The sequence below is a fragment of the Sparus aurata genome, chromosome 10, assembly GCF_900880675.1.
Source record: "Sparus aurata chromosome 10, fSpaAur1.1, whole genome shotgun sequence".
NCBI classification, from domain to species: Eukaryota; Metazoa; Chordata; class Actinopteri; order Spariformes; family Sparidae; genus Sparus; species Sparus aurata.
Genome location: NC_044196.1, coordinates 10350306 through 10362694, shown reverse-complemented (window position 1 = coordinate 10362694; position 12389 = coordinate 10350306). Strand labels below are relative to the sequence as shown.

General features: G+C 40.7%; 1 long non-coding RNA gene across 1 annotated transcript; it reads left to right on the top strand.

Moving 5' to 3' along the window:
* The first annotated feature begins 2258 nt into the window (after window positions 1-2258).
* LOC115589007 (uncharacterized) lies at window positions 2259-4712 on the top strand. Its single transcript, XR_003985454.1, has 2 exons — window positions 2259-3738; window positions 4184-4712. It is a non-coding gene; the product is annotated as an uncharacterized LOC115589007 (long non-coding RNA).
* Window positions 4713-12389: the final 7677 nt, after the last annotated feature.

The window sequence follows — 12389 nt, the reverse complement described above, 5'->3', positions numbered from 1 at the left end:
ATCATCACACACAAGGACTTCCTGACTGAACACAGTCTGGATGCTAATGCTAAGCTGCTGTGTTGTTCTTCTGACACAAGATGGCGCCAAAAGTGTGTGACCATCTCAGGAACAGCATCATCAGGGTGAGAACAACAGAGTGTTCTGTGCTGCATGGAGGCAGACAGACAAACCAGGAAGTAAATGTGTGACGACATAATGTCAGTGATGTAAATATCTAACACTGAAACATTATAAACACATATAAACAATGGGGTGAAGCCAAGATGGCGTCGTGAGCGGGAGTTTTCGAATGTTGTCCTCCGAAAATATCACTGTATGTGACTGTACTACTTGAAACTCAATGAACCTACGATTCCCCAGACCCATTTTGTTTAGTTCATACGAAAAGTGTTCTACAGGTGATATTTCTTCTCTCTTTGATGGGAAAAAAAGCACGAAGAAGAAGAAACGCAACAACGCACTGAATTCATGGATGATGACTCCTCAACTGAAGCTTTAAACAGCTAGCAAAAGCCCTCCTTCCATATTAAGAGCAAATGAACAACGGTGCCTCAGCAAGAAGCGAAGAACTCCGGGTATCTGTGCGACAACAATCTCCGCACCAAAGAGGCCTTAACTCCAGAGGATGCAGCTGCCAGAGAGAAACTGTGGCCTTTGTTGAAAAAGGCCAGAGAGGAGAGGAAGAGAGCTTCATTCAGAGGCCCTTTCTCTTACATTGAAGGAAAGAAGATCGACTGCTTGGAGGTGAAAAGAGGAGGAAAAAAAACTTAACAGGGGTACTCAAATACAAATCTTAAAGGGCCACAAAGATTTTTTTCAATGACTCAAAGGTCCGTGTATTGAGGTCGGTCAGGCCACATGCAATAATACTTGGGTATTCTGTTGGTGTTGGTGTAATTATGGTTCATGAATGTGTTTGTGAATAAGATGATATGTTGGTTGTGGGTTAATTCACGTCATTTGTTCTGTGATTAAATGGTGTTGAGTTTTAACAAGGATGATAAACATTTTGGCACCGTGAGTGAAAGGGTGTTTGCCGGGAGAAACTCCCCGTCCGTTACACATCTTAAGGCAATACATGATGAGACTTGCTAACATTACACTTAGTCAAAAACGTAGGTGTGTGTTATTACAGCACCTTCATATTCGTGGGTTTTGTCCTGGTTCGAGAATGAATACATGCAAAGTTCCTACTGCTATGAGTGGCTGATTCTCATTGTCCACTTTGTTATAGCAGTTTACTTGGCAAACGCCATTTCAATCTTTTACCACCGGCGGAATGTGAATACGCGAACTGCTCCGAAGACGAAAGTGAAAGTTAGAAGTTGCGCTCGCAGTGGTGAGTGACCCAGCTGTATGTGTATCGTCGGCATGGAGACAAGTCCCGGTGCACACGTGCTGACCCAAACAAAACACATGGTGAAGGAATAACAGTTCGGGTGCCACAAATAGGAGGACGGCGGGCCGGATGCGGCCCGGGGGCCGCCTATTGAGGACCGCTGAAGTAGGAGTTTGAGACCATGGACTTCCGAAAATAAAGACAATTCAGGCAATTCAGGTATTTGTAAGACAGGGAAATGCAGATTAAAATGCAGCCTTAAGTCCATGGACGGCAAACATTGGATAAATAATCTAAAATCAAAGTAAATTAAGGTCTAAATTAAAGGAGATGTAAGAATAACGCATGCAAGGACCAAAACTGCAGAAAAGAACAATCTGAACTGAAATAAACAACAATAAAAGTTAGTTGTTAACAAAAATCGAAGATCAACAAAAAAGTTTCAGTAAAATCAATAATAAATGTTCGAACATTCTTATGGGGGTTTAATAGAGTTAAAAAGTAGTGTATGTGGTTGTTGACTGTGTGTTGTCAACTACCTGTGTCCTGACTGTGTGTTGAAAAATCTGCTGGAAAGATTTGTGTTTCCTAAAATAAATTGTGCTATTTCGCAATGTTGTGTGATTTTATGCTGATGTAACTGTCAAGGTGTTACAGACATTTTGCTGTTCTAAAGAGCTTTGTGTTGCTGTTAAGTAGTCAAACGGTGTGAAGGTTATTAGACAAACTTGATAGTTCTGGTCTAAAACGTGTGTGCTAAAGATATATTAGTATTGGGTGTGATTTATGAGATTGTTGTTTATGTATGTGTTGTTTTTGGCTTATGAATACTATTCGCGCAGGCTAATAGTTTCTAAATGCTAAATGGATGAGGACTTGTATTACTTTAAGAGCGGGTTCCTATCTCACTGGTGGCTTAGGAAGTTGTGTGCTGAAAAGTTGTGTTTCAAACTGCAGCTCCATTGCTCCTCCCCTGGTGTGTGTGAGAGGGGGATCCTAGAGCCCCCACCGCTCTACTGCACGTCCGGTGTGACGTAATCGCCCTCCCTTTCTCTTCTCACTGTCGGCTGTGTCCGAGCTCAGTGAACTTTTCCTTTTTTTTTGTACAGCAAGGTTTTGTTGTGGTTTTTCAAGCTCCTTCCAGCATGCTGTCTCATTAGCGGTTGTTGTCTGAAGTGAATGCCTATATGCCAGTGATAAATACATTTATTTGATGATTACATATAAGCTGCTATTTCAAATATTATAACCAATTGTGTTGCAAATACAGTTTAAGCCAAGTTAATATTCAAGTAAACGCTATGATCTGTTTTTTGTTTTTTTTCTCTAAGTACAGGGTGTGAGCTGAAGAAGGCTGTTGTGAATCAAGTAGTATTTGACCAACCTACTCTGTTGCCCAAATGGTGTGTTCATAGATAAGAAATTTAAAGCTGATATTAGAACTGAAACAGGTAAAGTACTAATTGAAAATACTGCGATCCTTTAAAAAAGCGTATATATAAAGTGTCTGTGTTGATTGCATTATGATTTTCACATCAAGGTTCACATACCTGTTACAGAAGAAGTAAAATCATCATTTGAACAACAGAAGCATCAAGCATCTAATAAAAACATACATATAAAGTGTCCACAGTCACAAGGTTTAGTAGAATGTGCCAATGGTGCATTAAAAACTAAAATAGCCAAAATCATGGCTGATTTAATGGTAAACTCACCTGGGAAGATGCTTTTGCCATTAGCACTAATTTCTATGCGCTTGCAAACTAACAGACTAACAAATCTAACCCCGCATGAAATGCTCACTGGACACCCAATGCCACTGCCACAGTGCAGGGGCCCTATAGAGGGATCACCGCTTCAGCAGCTGAAGCGAAATTTGGGGGACTATTTATGGGGTTTAACTCAAATCCACAGACTTGTCTTCCAACAGGTGAAAGACTGATAGTAGTGTCGGAGAGGCTGCAGAGGATGGTGCCCTCAGCACAACCATGGGCAGTGACACCCCGGAAAGTGCACGTGCAGGACTGTCCGGCCTGCAAGACATACACCACCCACCCACGCCTGAATTCAGGCCAGAGTTGGAGTGTTCTCTGACTCAGATTAATTTGTTTGTTTTCTTTCTCTTTGTGCTAACCCTTTCAGGTTTTGCAAGGGGGGAGGGAGAAGGAGAAGTCCTAATGACATGCGCCACTATTATTACACCACATGTTAATTGTGTACTTGCCATAGTCACCTTAAAAAAAATGGGAGAACTACTACATCTTCTGTATGTAAAAAACTGATACATATGATTATGCACTTGCCACCGACAGCACAATAGCTAACGTTCCAGGTAAACATTGGGTGGGACTACCCCGCACCACTGACTGCCAAGAGAAGGAATGGTGACATTACAGGTAATATGCACAGACACGTCATGTCAGGACACAGAAACAAATCAGGAAATGACAACAATAGATGCCAGTAGATGGATTTGACTAATGAGTAAGCGAAAGAAAAAAAAGAGATTTGGCCAAACTAAGAACTGCACAGTGGGACTCAGACATGTTTCAGCAGTGGATAACCTACTCAGTTGAACCAGTGCACAAAGCACAGAAAAGACAGACAGTATTGCATGTTACAACGCCAAAAGAATACCACTGCTCATGCCACTGCCAGGAAGTCACAGAGGTGACTGTCCAGATATGTCAACATGTTTTGCTATTTGTGCAATGCACATGGCACAGAAATTGGATGAATGGAGTTCCAACTCTCAAATATGCCCATATAGAATTAAAAGAATGACAGCTATGTCACCTGTGGTATGTAAACTTGATTAACTAATCTTCCTTTTCTGTGTAGCACGAGGAGCGGAGTTGGAGTATGTAACCCAAGGAAATACAACCACCATGACGGATGTGGTGCGGCTGGTGAAGTGCAGCAACGACACCTGGTATCCAGCCACCAATGGGGGCAATGCTACCACCATGAAAAATGTGTGAATCCAGCCCAGCAAGCCCGGACGCTGAGGGAGAGAGAGGACAGTGTCGCAAAGAGGCTCACACCACAAGGCAGGAGGGCTCAATGATTAGCCCAACTAAGACTATAGGATGAGCTCACCGTAGATGATGTGGGAAGGCTGAATTTTCAATCAGAGCTGCAATCCTTTCACCATATATCCTGGCCTAAAGCTTATGTCCTATGCCCTGGTTTTCCACAGCAGCCAGGAAGTCATCAACATCATGGATGGAGGACAGAATGTAACTTGGTCAACGTGCCGACAAGGCTGCAAGCCTGGCTAAAGTTGCTGTCCACTCCAGGACTTCCAGCAATTGTACAGTGATCTTTTGTATTCAACACAGTTGTGTGAGATTAAATGTTGTAAATGTGTTGTGATGGTGAAATGAGTGTTTGATAAAGGTAAGCGGGCACTCATTTGTGAAGGTCATGTCAGAAGCTGAGTGCCGTAAAAAGCACGAGAAAGGTATTAAACCAGTGTGGTTTACAAGAAACCAGTAAGTTCATAGGGGCTCTGGTGGAATGTTGGCCTCAGGGCCGCCACACTAACCAAGGGAACACAACAGGTAACATGTAACTAAGGCTATCAAATCACCCAAGTGTGTCGTATAAGTCCAGCTGCTAAGATTGAATAGAGCTCTTACCTTTCTTTATCTAATTGGATCAATGGGTGGAAAATAAATAAATAAATAAATGAATAAATAAAAAATACCAGAAGAAAAAAAATGTTTCACAAAAACAAAAGGTGGTGTAGGTGTTTCATGTCAATGATCTGATAATTACTGATCAAGTGTTTGTTGAACCGACCTAAGAAGGATTACCTTCGCAAGGTGTGTCTAAATAATATTCTAATCCATAGAGGTTGAAGAATTTGTCTATGTAATCTTATGCTTTTCTTTAAATTTTCTTAAAATTCTATGCTACCTTATTATGCATGCTTAAAACACAAATCTAGAAGTGTTGAGTGATGTAATTCACCAAGAGTTCAAAGCACTTCCCTATGGGTTGATACTCATTATCAGTCTTGTAGGGGGTTGCATTTATATTGTTTGAAACTATATATATTATGTTTTATCTACAATATACTCATACTATTGTGTATATTATTGTGTATTGTAACGATGAGAAGATGATTGTACTCCCTGATGTTAAAGTTTGAAGTGTTGGTCCTTTTTTGAAGGACCAAAGGGGGGACTGTAGTGGCAAATATAAACTGGGTCATGATCATGCATATACATTTTATTTGAGAAATACACCTTCTAACAGTGAATATGAGCCTGATGTAAGACCAAGGTCAGATACTCCCTTTATAATAACAGAGCTGGAGTGAGTTAGCAACAGGTGACGCCGCAGCCCACCCAAGGCCAAGATAGAGGCCTGGGTGAGACACTTTGCAGCCATTAGGGAAGATATTAAATAATATTAAGATGATAGTCTCGCGTGATCATGACGAGGGGGGTGGTCCAAGAAGGGGCGTTGGTGACACTGACCCCAGGTATAAAAGGGGGTGATCCGGGGAGATTTCTCAGTTGTTCGGGGATACCTAATGGATTTATAACTTCTCTTGGAATAAACACCTTTTTGACTGAAGACCTGCTGTCTCGCCTCTGATTTGGACTTAGGCTCTGGAGTAAATTTTTGGACTTAGTCTCTGGAGCGATTTTGGGACTTAGGTTCTGAGCGGATTTCACCTCTGGTCTGGACTTAGGTTCTGAGTGGATTTCTCCTCTCAGTTGGATCTAAAATCTGGGCTGTTTTTCCTTTAATTTGGATTTTAACCTTCAAGTGGATTTACTGGGCCTGATTGTGGAATAATTTGACGGATAAGGATGGTAGTCTCGCACTACACAGCCTGAACACAAACTGAGAGCGACACAGACTTTGACCAACACCTTTACTTTTAGAGGGCTGGTCTGAGCCCAGAGTCAGAGACCTGACACACAATCCTCAGGTGGTGAAAGTCTTCAAGTGTTCAGGGAGGAGTTAGCAGTTCATTCCTCAACACTCACTAACAACGGACCTTGTGGATCTTGTAGATGAGGTGTGACGGACCTGTCGGCTCAGGTCTCTTACACAGACCACTGTTCATCCACACATGATCCATCACTTACAGGCTCGTCTGTGTCAGTGTGTTAGTTTCCCTCACAGCAGGATGAGCTGCCACTCCTTCATGTGATATGCTCAACACACGGTCTCTGTTCACCTCACGCTTCATCAAGAGAACAGCCACCAGGAACACACTGGAGCTGCTCTCTGGACAGAAACAACTCAAGAGAACACTTCAGTGTAGCAGCTTGTTCTTTAATACACTCCTCTGTAGACAGAGAGGGCAGCGGAATACAGAAACAATACATATATTGAAGATACGTTAACGTAGAGAAGTATGACTGGAAACCATCTGTAATTGTTAAACTTTACACCACAACACAGTCAGAGTCACAGTGGTTAGGGTTTGTATCAAGAAAATTACCTTTGAGTCTAATGTTTATTACAACATCCATGGTTACCGTGTGTTTTGTTGTCATAAACTTGTATATAGGTCATAAATCAGACAAGTCAGATACCAGCAGGTAGGTTGTGTGCTACTTGCTGTTAGTCAGCTGGAGATCGATGGTGATGAAAGTATCTGAGTCTTCATTTCATTGTATAATTTTTAACAGAAGTAATCTTATCTGTTCCAGTCAATCGTCCTGTTGAGTGAACACATCAGCAGCTGCTCTCTGTAAATACTCTTGTTGGTTGTAGTGATAGGAACGGCAGGTCTTTTTACTGTACTGAATCTCTAGAATCCATTAATTAAAATGATTCGTTCAAAAGATTCGTTCACCGAATCGTTCAGTGCTCTCCAACTCCCTGAACTGATAAGCAGCCAAACAATCCGTCATTCAGTTCATTAATCAGCCCTGAGGTTTACGTTCACTTACTGAGGGACGGTGCGTTGACAGACTATAGTACACAATCATTTACAGGAGATGCAGCGCTGCTTTGAGTGGTATACATGCACTCCCGGCCGGCTGAGCTCAACTGAACTGAGAAAGGAACGAATCAGTTCAGGAAGTGATTCCGTTCAGTTAGTTCACTCAAAAGAGTTGTTTGTTCGAACGACACATTCGTGACCGACACAACACTACAATTTTACAGATGTCAGCTGTGGATGTGAAGCTGTACATATCTCTCATGGCCAGAGAGATCTCCTTTAACCTGGTTTACTCTGTTCTTCAGGACTTCTTCCTCAGATGACCTCAGACTATAAGTAATTTATTAGTAGAAGTCAGATGGATCAGTCAGCTGTGTGAAGGATGTTCCAACAGAAACATCATGTCCACTTGTAGAAATCTTGTGTGAGCAGATTTTATTGATGAAACTAAACAGAGTCAGCGTTGATATTTCCCTCCACCTTCATCTACACACTTGAACACATTTATTGATCAGTATTGAGTCAAACAGTGAGCTGTGAGCTCCTGATGTCCTGTGTGACAGTGATGTGAATGTGGACTGGGACGGAGTCGTCCTTCGTCTACAGCTGACTCTGTTTTGTCTCTACTGAACTTTACTAACAGCTGCTGGACTTCAACATGTTTGTCTGTGATTCTGCTGAACATCTAGTAAAGTTCAGTTATCAACAAACTTGTTTGGACTTTGTGTGTTTCAGCTTTCTTCTTTTTCAGGAAGTTTCAATTGGACTCGTTCACTTTTTACTATAAAGTCATCAAAGTCATCAGATATGATGATTTGTTGCTGAGACCTGACAACAACAACAGGAGCCTGTTTGTGTTTATTAGCAGTTGTTGTCTCATGACTTTATATGGAGACACTGTTTATATGTGTTTGTAATGTATCAGTTTTAAACACTGACAACATGTCACCATGTTCCAGATACACAACTTCCATGTGTGTGTAGGAGCAGCACTGGTTCTGCAGTGTTTCATGTGGCAGCTACATGTTGTTGTCTGCAGCTGAATCCACATGTTGTCATGTTTCCTGCTGATGGTGGACACTGTAACCACTGGTGCCATCTTGTGTCAGAAGAACAACACAGCAGCTTAGCATTAGCATCCAGACTGTGTCCAGTCAGGAAGTCCTTGTGTGTGATGATGAGGATGATGAAGACAGAGGAGTGTTTAGAAGACTAAAGACAGACTGTAGATGTTGGTTGTGGTACATGTGAGGACTGAACTGTGATCACATGACTCTTCACCTCTGTCTCCTCTCACAGGGAGAAGATGATCTGCAGGATCCTGCTGCTCATCAGCCTCAACTGTGTCTGTGGTCAGTTTACAGCTTCACTTTCTGACACTGTGATTCAATGAAGCAGTTAAAGTGGCCCACATGTGAGCAAACAGCTGATGTTGATGAGCCTCTGCAGCTCTGAGACGTCACTAAACTGTCCACACAAACATGGAGATGGAGTTTAAAGGCTGCCATGTTAAAGCTGTCAGTGTGACTGCTCCTCACTTTCCCTCTCTGTCTCCTCAACAGGAACATTTATAGTGAATGTGACACAGACCTCCTATCAGGCAGAGGAGAACCACAACATCACACTGGAATGGACGTTCACAACCACAGCTGACACTTCCCCCGACTCACTTTATGTCTTCTGTGAGATGAGAACTGATCACAAAGTCTCAGTCCTGTTTGAAATACGTGGAGGTGTTGTGATCCCAGAGATTCAGGATCAACACTTTGTAGGGCGAGTCCAGTGGGACAAAGACGTCCTCACAGACGGACGACTCAGACTTCATGTGTCCAGACTCAGGACTGAGGACTCAGGACAGTACCTGTGTGATGTGAGGACAAACTATGGTGTGAACTTTGGTGAATGTCAGCTCAACATCTCTGGCAAGTTGGTTGAGTAGAAGTCAGTACAGCGTGTTTGGCTCAATAAGAACCTCACAGTATCTGAGAAATATGTCACAACTATGTTCTGTTGTTTGGTCTGTTTACAGCAGCAAAGGATCGACCTGAACCTGAGAGACCCAACACAGCAAGTCGAGGAAGGATTGTCCTCTACTGTGGACTGACAGCAGCAGTGCTAGTTGTGTTTATTTGTTGTATTTTACTTATTCATCGTCCGTCTGAGAAACAGAAGTCCTGCAGAGGATTTAAGAAAAGTTCCAGCTCTACAGAACAAGAGGAAAAACATTTATCAACACTGTAAATGAGACATTAAATCACATGGTGCCTTCATGTTGTTCAGTAAGTGTCCTGATATAAGAGTCAGAGGAGATGAACAATGATGGAGTTGATGGAGGAAACGTTGTTCTTCACCTTCAGATCTGAAAACTGCTCTGTGAGAAACATGTTGATCTAGAATACCATGTTTATGTTACAACTGTATATATGTTACATTTATAAACTGTCTGGTCAAAAGAAACGTCACCACCTGGAGTTAACTAAGCAAATAGGTCAGAAACATCCATTGGATAATTACTGCTGGGATTATATGTTTCACATGGCAACAAGTTATTTAACTAACTGATGAAAAGATTTTCATTTCTTAAACAACCATGTGTGAAGACATTTCCTCTGATTATTGGGCTGCATCAAACAAAGAAAACATCTAATAACATTACTGAAACCACTAAAATTGGTCAAGAAACGTCCAATGCATTAATAAAACCTGGAAGAACAGTGTGGAACCATCAACTTCCAGGAAGAAATGTTGTCGGAAATCTATCTGGAATGATCGTTACCAGAGATCACTTAAATGTTTTGGTTTATTAAAAGCTCAACAATAGAGCTCACAGTTATGTTTAATAGTGAAAGTAAGAACATTTCCACACAAAATGTATACAGCACTCAAGGGACCGGATCTAAACATCTGTGTCTCCTTTAGATAACCACTTATTAGTGAGGCTAACTGGAAAAATAGGCTTAAATTAACTCCGGAGCATAAAGATTGGACTCTGGCCAGTCAAAGTACTAGATTTAGTAGTTTTAGTCGTGGGGTGTACTCATTTTTGCATTGCCCTTATATGAGTAAAACTGAAAAATGTGTAATCTACGTTATGTTATTGACCTTACTTTCATGTTATACGTTTAACAGATGTTATATATGTATATATATTCAATATTTTGAAAATTGTTTTTGTGTTCATTGAGATATTGAATGAAATGGTACTTTTCAAAGGGGGTGTACTCATTTATGCTGAGCACTGTACATATCTCTACCCCTTTCTCATTTTTCTTCATTTAACTCGTGTAGTTTTTCAAAGACTTTATCAACTAACATACAAACAACCATCCCCAGTTTATTTACCACCCAGTCAAATATATATAAATAACAGTTTATTTGTAATTTAAATATCAAAATATCCACCCAGTGTGAGGAAAACCCCTAATACAACCTTTCCCCCCCATCCAACTGCCAAAACAATTATGAAATTGATTTGTAATTGTGCTTTGTTTGATCACATCACCCAACACTTTTAATAAATTTGAAATTATGATTGTCCTCAACCACAACAACAACAACATCAACAACAACTCATCCAGGAGATAAAAATGCTGCAGTGTTGATTAGAAAAGGTTCAAATTCATTTTATTTAGTAAAATATATATGTATATGTATGTATATCTATATATATATACATATACATATATATACCATTATTTTGTCATCCCTGTTATTAAAGGAGTCATCACCCGGAAATCGCAATTTCTCTCGTTAAATCATGCATATTGGTGTTGGACCTCTGTTGAAACTTGCCTGAAAAGCTGACGTTTGAAAGTGGCTCATTTTTTTCGCTTTGGCTCTTTTTCCGAACAGGAATAGCGCACAGTAGTGCGCGTTCCTAAAGCACGAGATTTTGACTCTGCTCCTGTGGTGACGTTACCACAGGAGGCTACTTGCATAAGCATCGGCTCACAGCCGTCCTCAGCCAGACTTTCTGAGTGAGCACGCTGAATCTGCTTATTTCTCTGTCATTTTCACGCCATGCATCGTGACCGCCAGCATTAAAACTCAGCTCTTACATGTAAAACACGAGTGTGAAAAGTAAGAAGAAAGAAAAAGAAGAATTTACTATTCAGAGACATCCTGCTGTAAACGTGTCTCTTCCACCGTCTCTGCCTCTTCACTCTCCCGTTCACGTTACGACTCCGGCTTGTACATAATGCCTGAATTCCGTAAGGTTCGTCATTTAGTGTGTGCGCCATGACAGGAGGCTGTTTATGTTTTGGAGTCTGTGTGCATGCAGGTTCGCCCCCATTCCAGCTCTGTCCTTACTGCGGCCAATCAACGCGCGCCTCATTACATATTAATACAATGCACATCCGGACCGGTCAAAACCTCGCGCATAATCTCGCGTGAGAAAGTCGCGGTATGAAAAAGTGTCAGAACAAGCTCTATGTTTGATTAGAAAAAAAAAAAAAAAAAATTCTAATATGTTTTAAGAATTGATCCAAAGCGATCCAAGAGGGACTGGATATGTAAAAAAAACAGGTGATTTAAGGATGGTGTACACCACTGACTAATAAAATGTGTATACACATTTTATTAGTCAGTGGTGTACACTATCCTTAATAACAGAGATGACAAAGTAACGCTGGTCACACAATAAAAAACAACTGTGAATGAGAATATAAGTGCATATTTTAAATACTAATACATTTAATTAATACAGTGCTTTTCACAACAAAGTTACATAATACTTTACAGGATTGAACCAAGATTGAAAAAGATGATTGGAGGTGAATAAAAACAAGCTATCAGAGAGAAATAAACCTTCCTGACGACACAGATTTTATGGTAAATTGAAAACTGAAAATATAATCTTACATTTTAAATGATGTATCCATTTATTGACTATAAATGTTATAACACCGCTTACTGATGGAACACAAGTAAAAACGATAAAAAAGTGAAATATACCATTATTTAAGGTAAAACTAAATATTTGATAACACATTCGCTAATTTTAGCATTCAACTACTTCTTGGCTAATATTGTTGTTATAATGTCACACAATACGATGGGAAAAGGCTTGAATTAATTCTGAAATTTCAAGAAACATTTGATATGAGCCTGGAAGTGAGACACACCGGATGT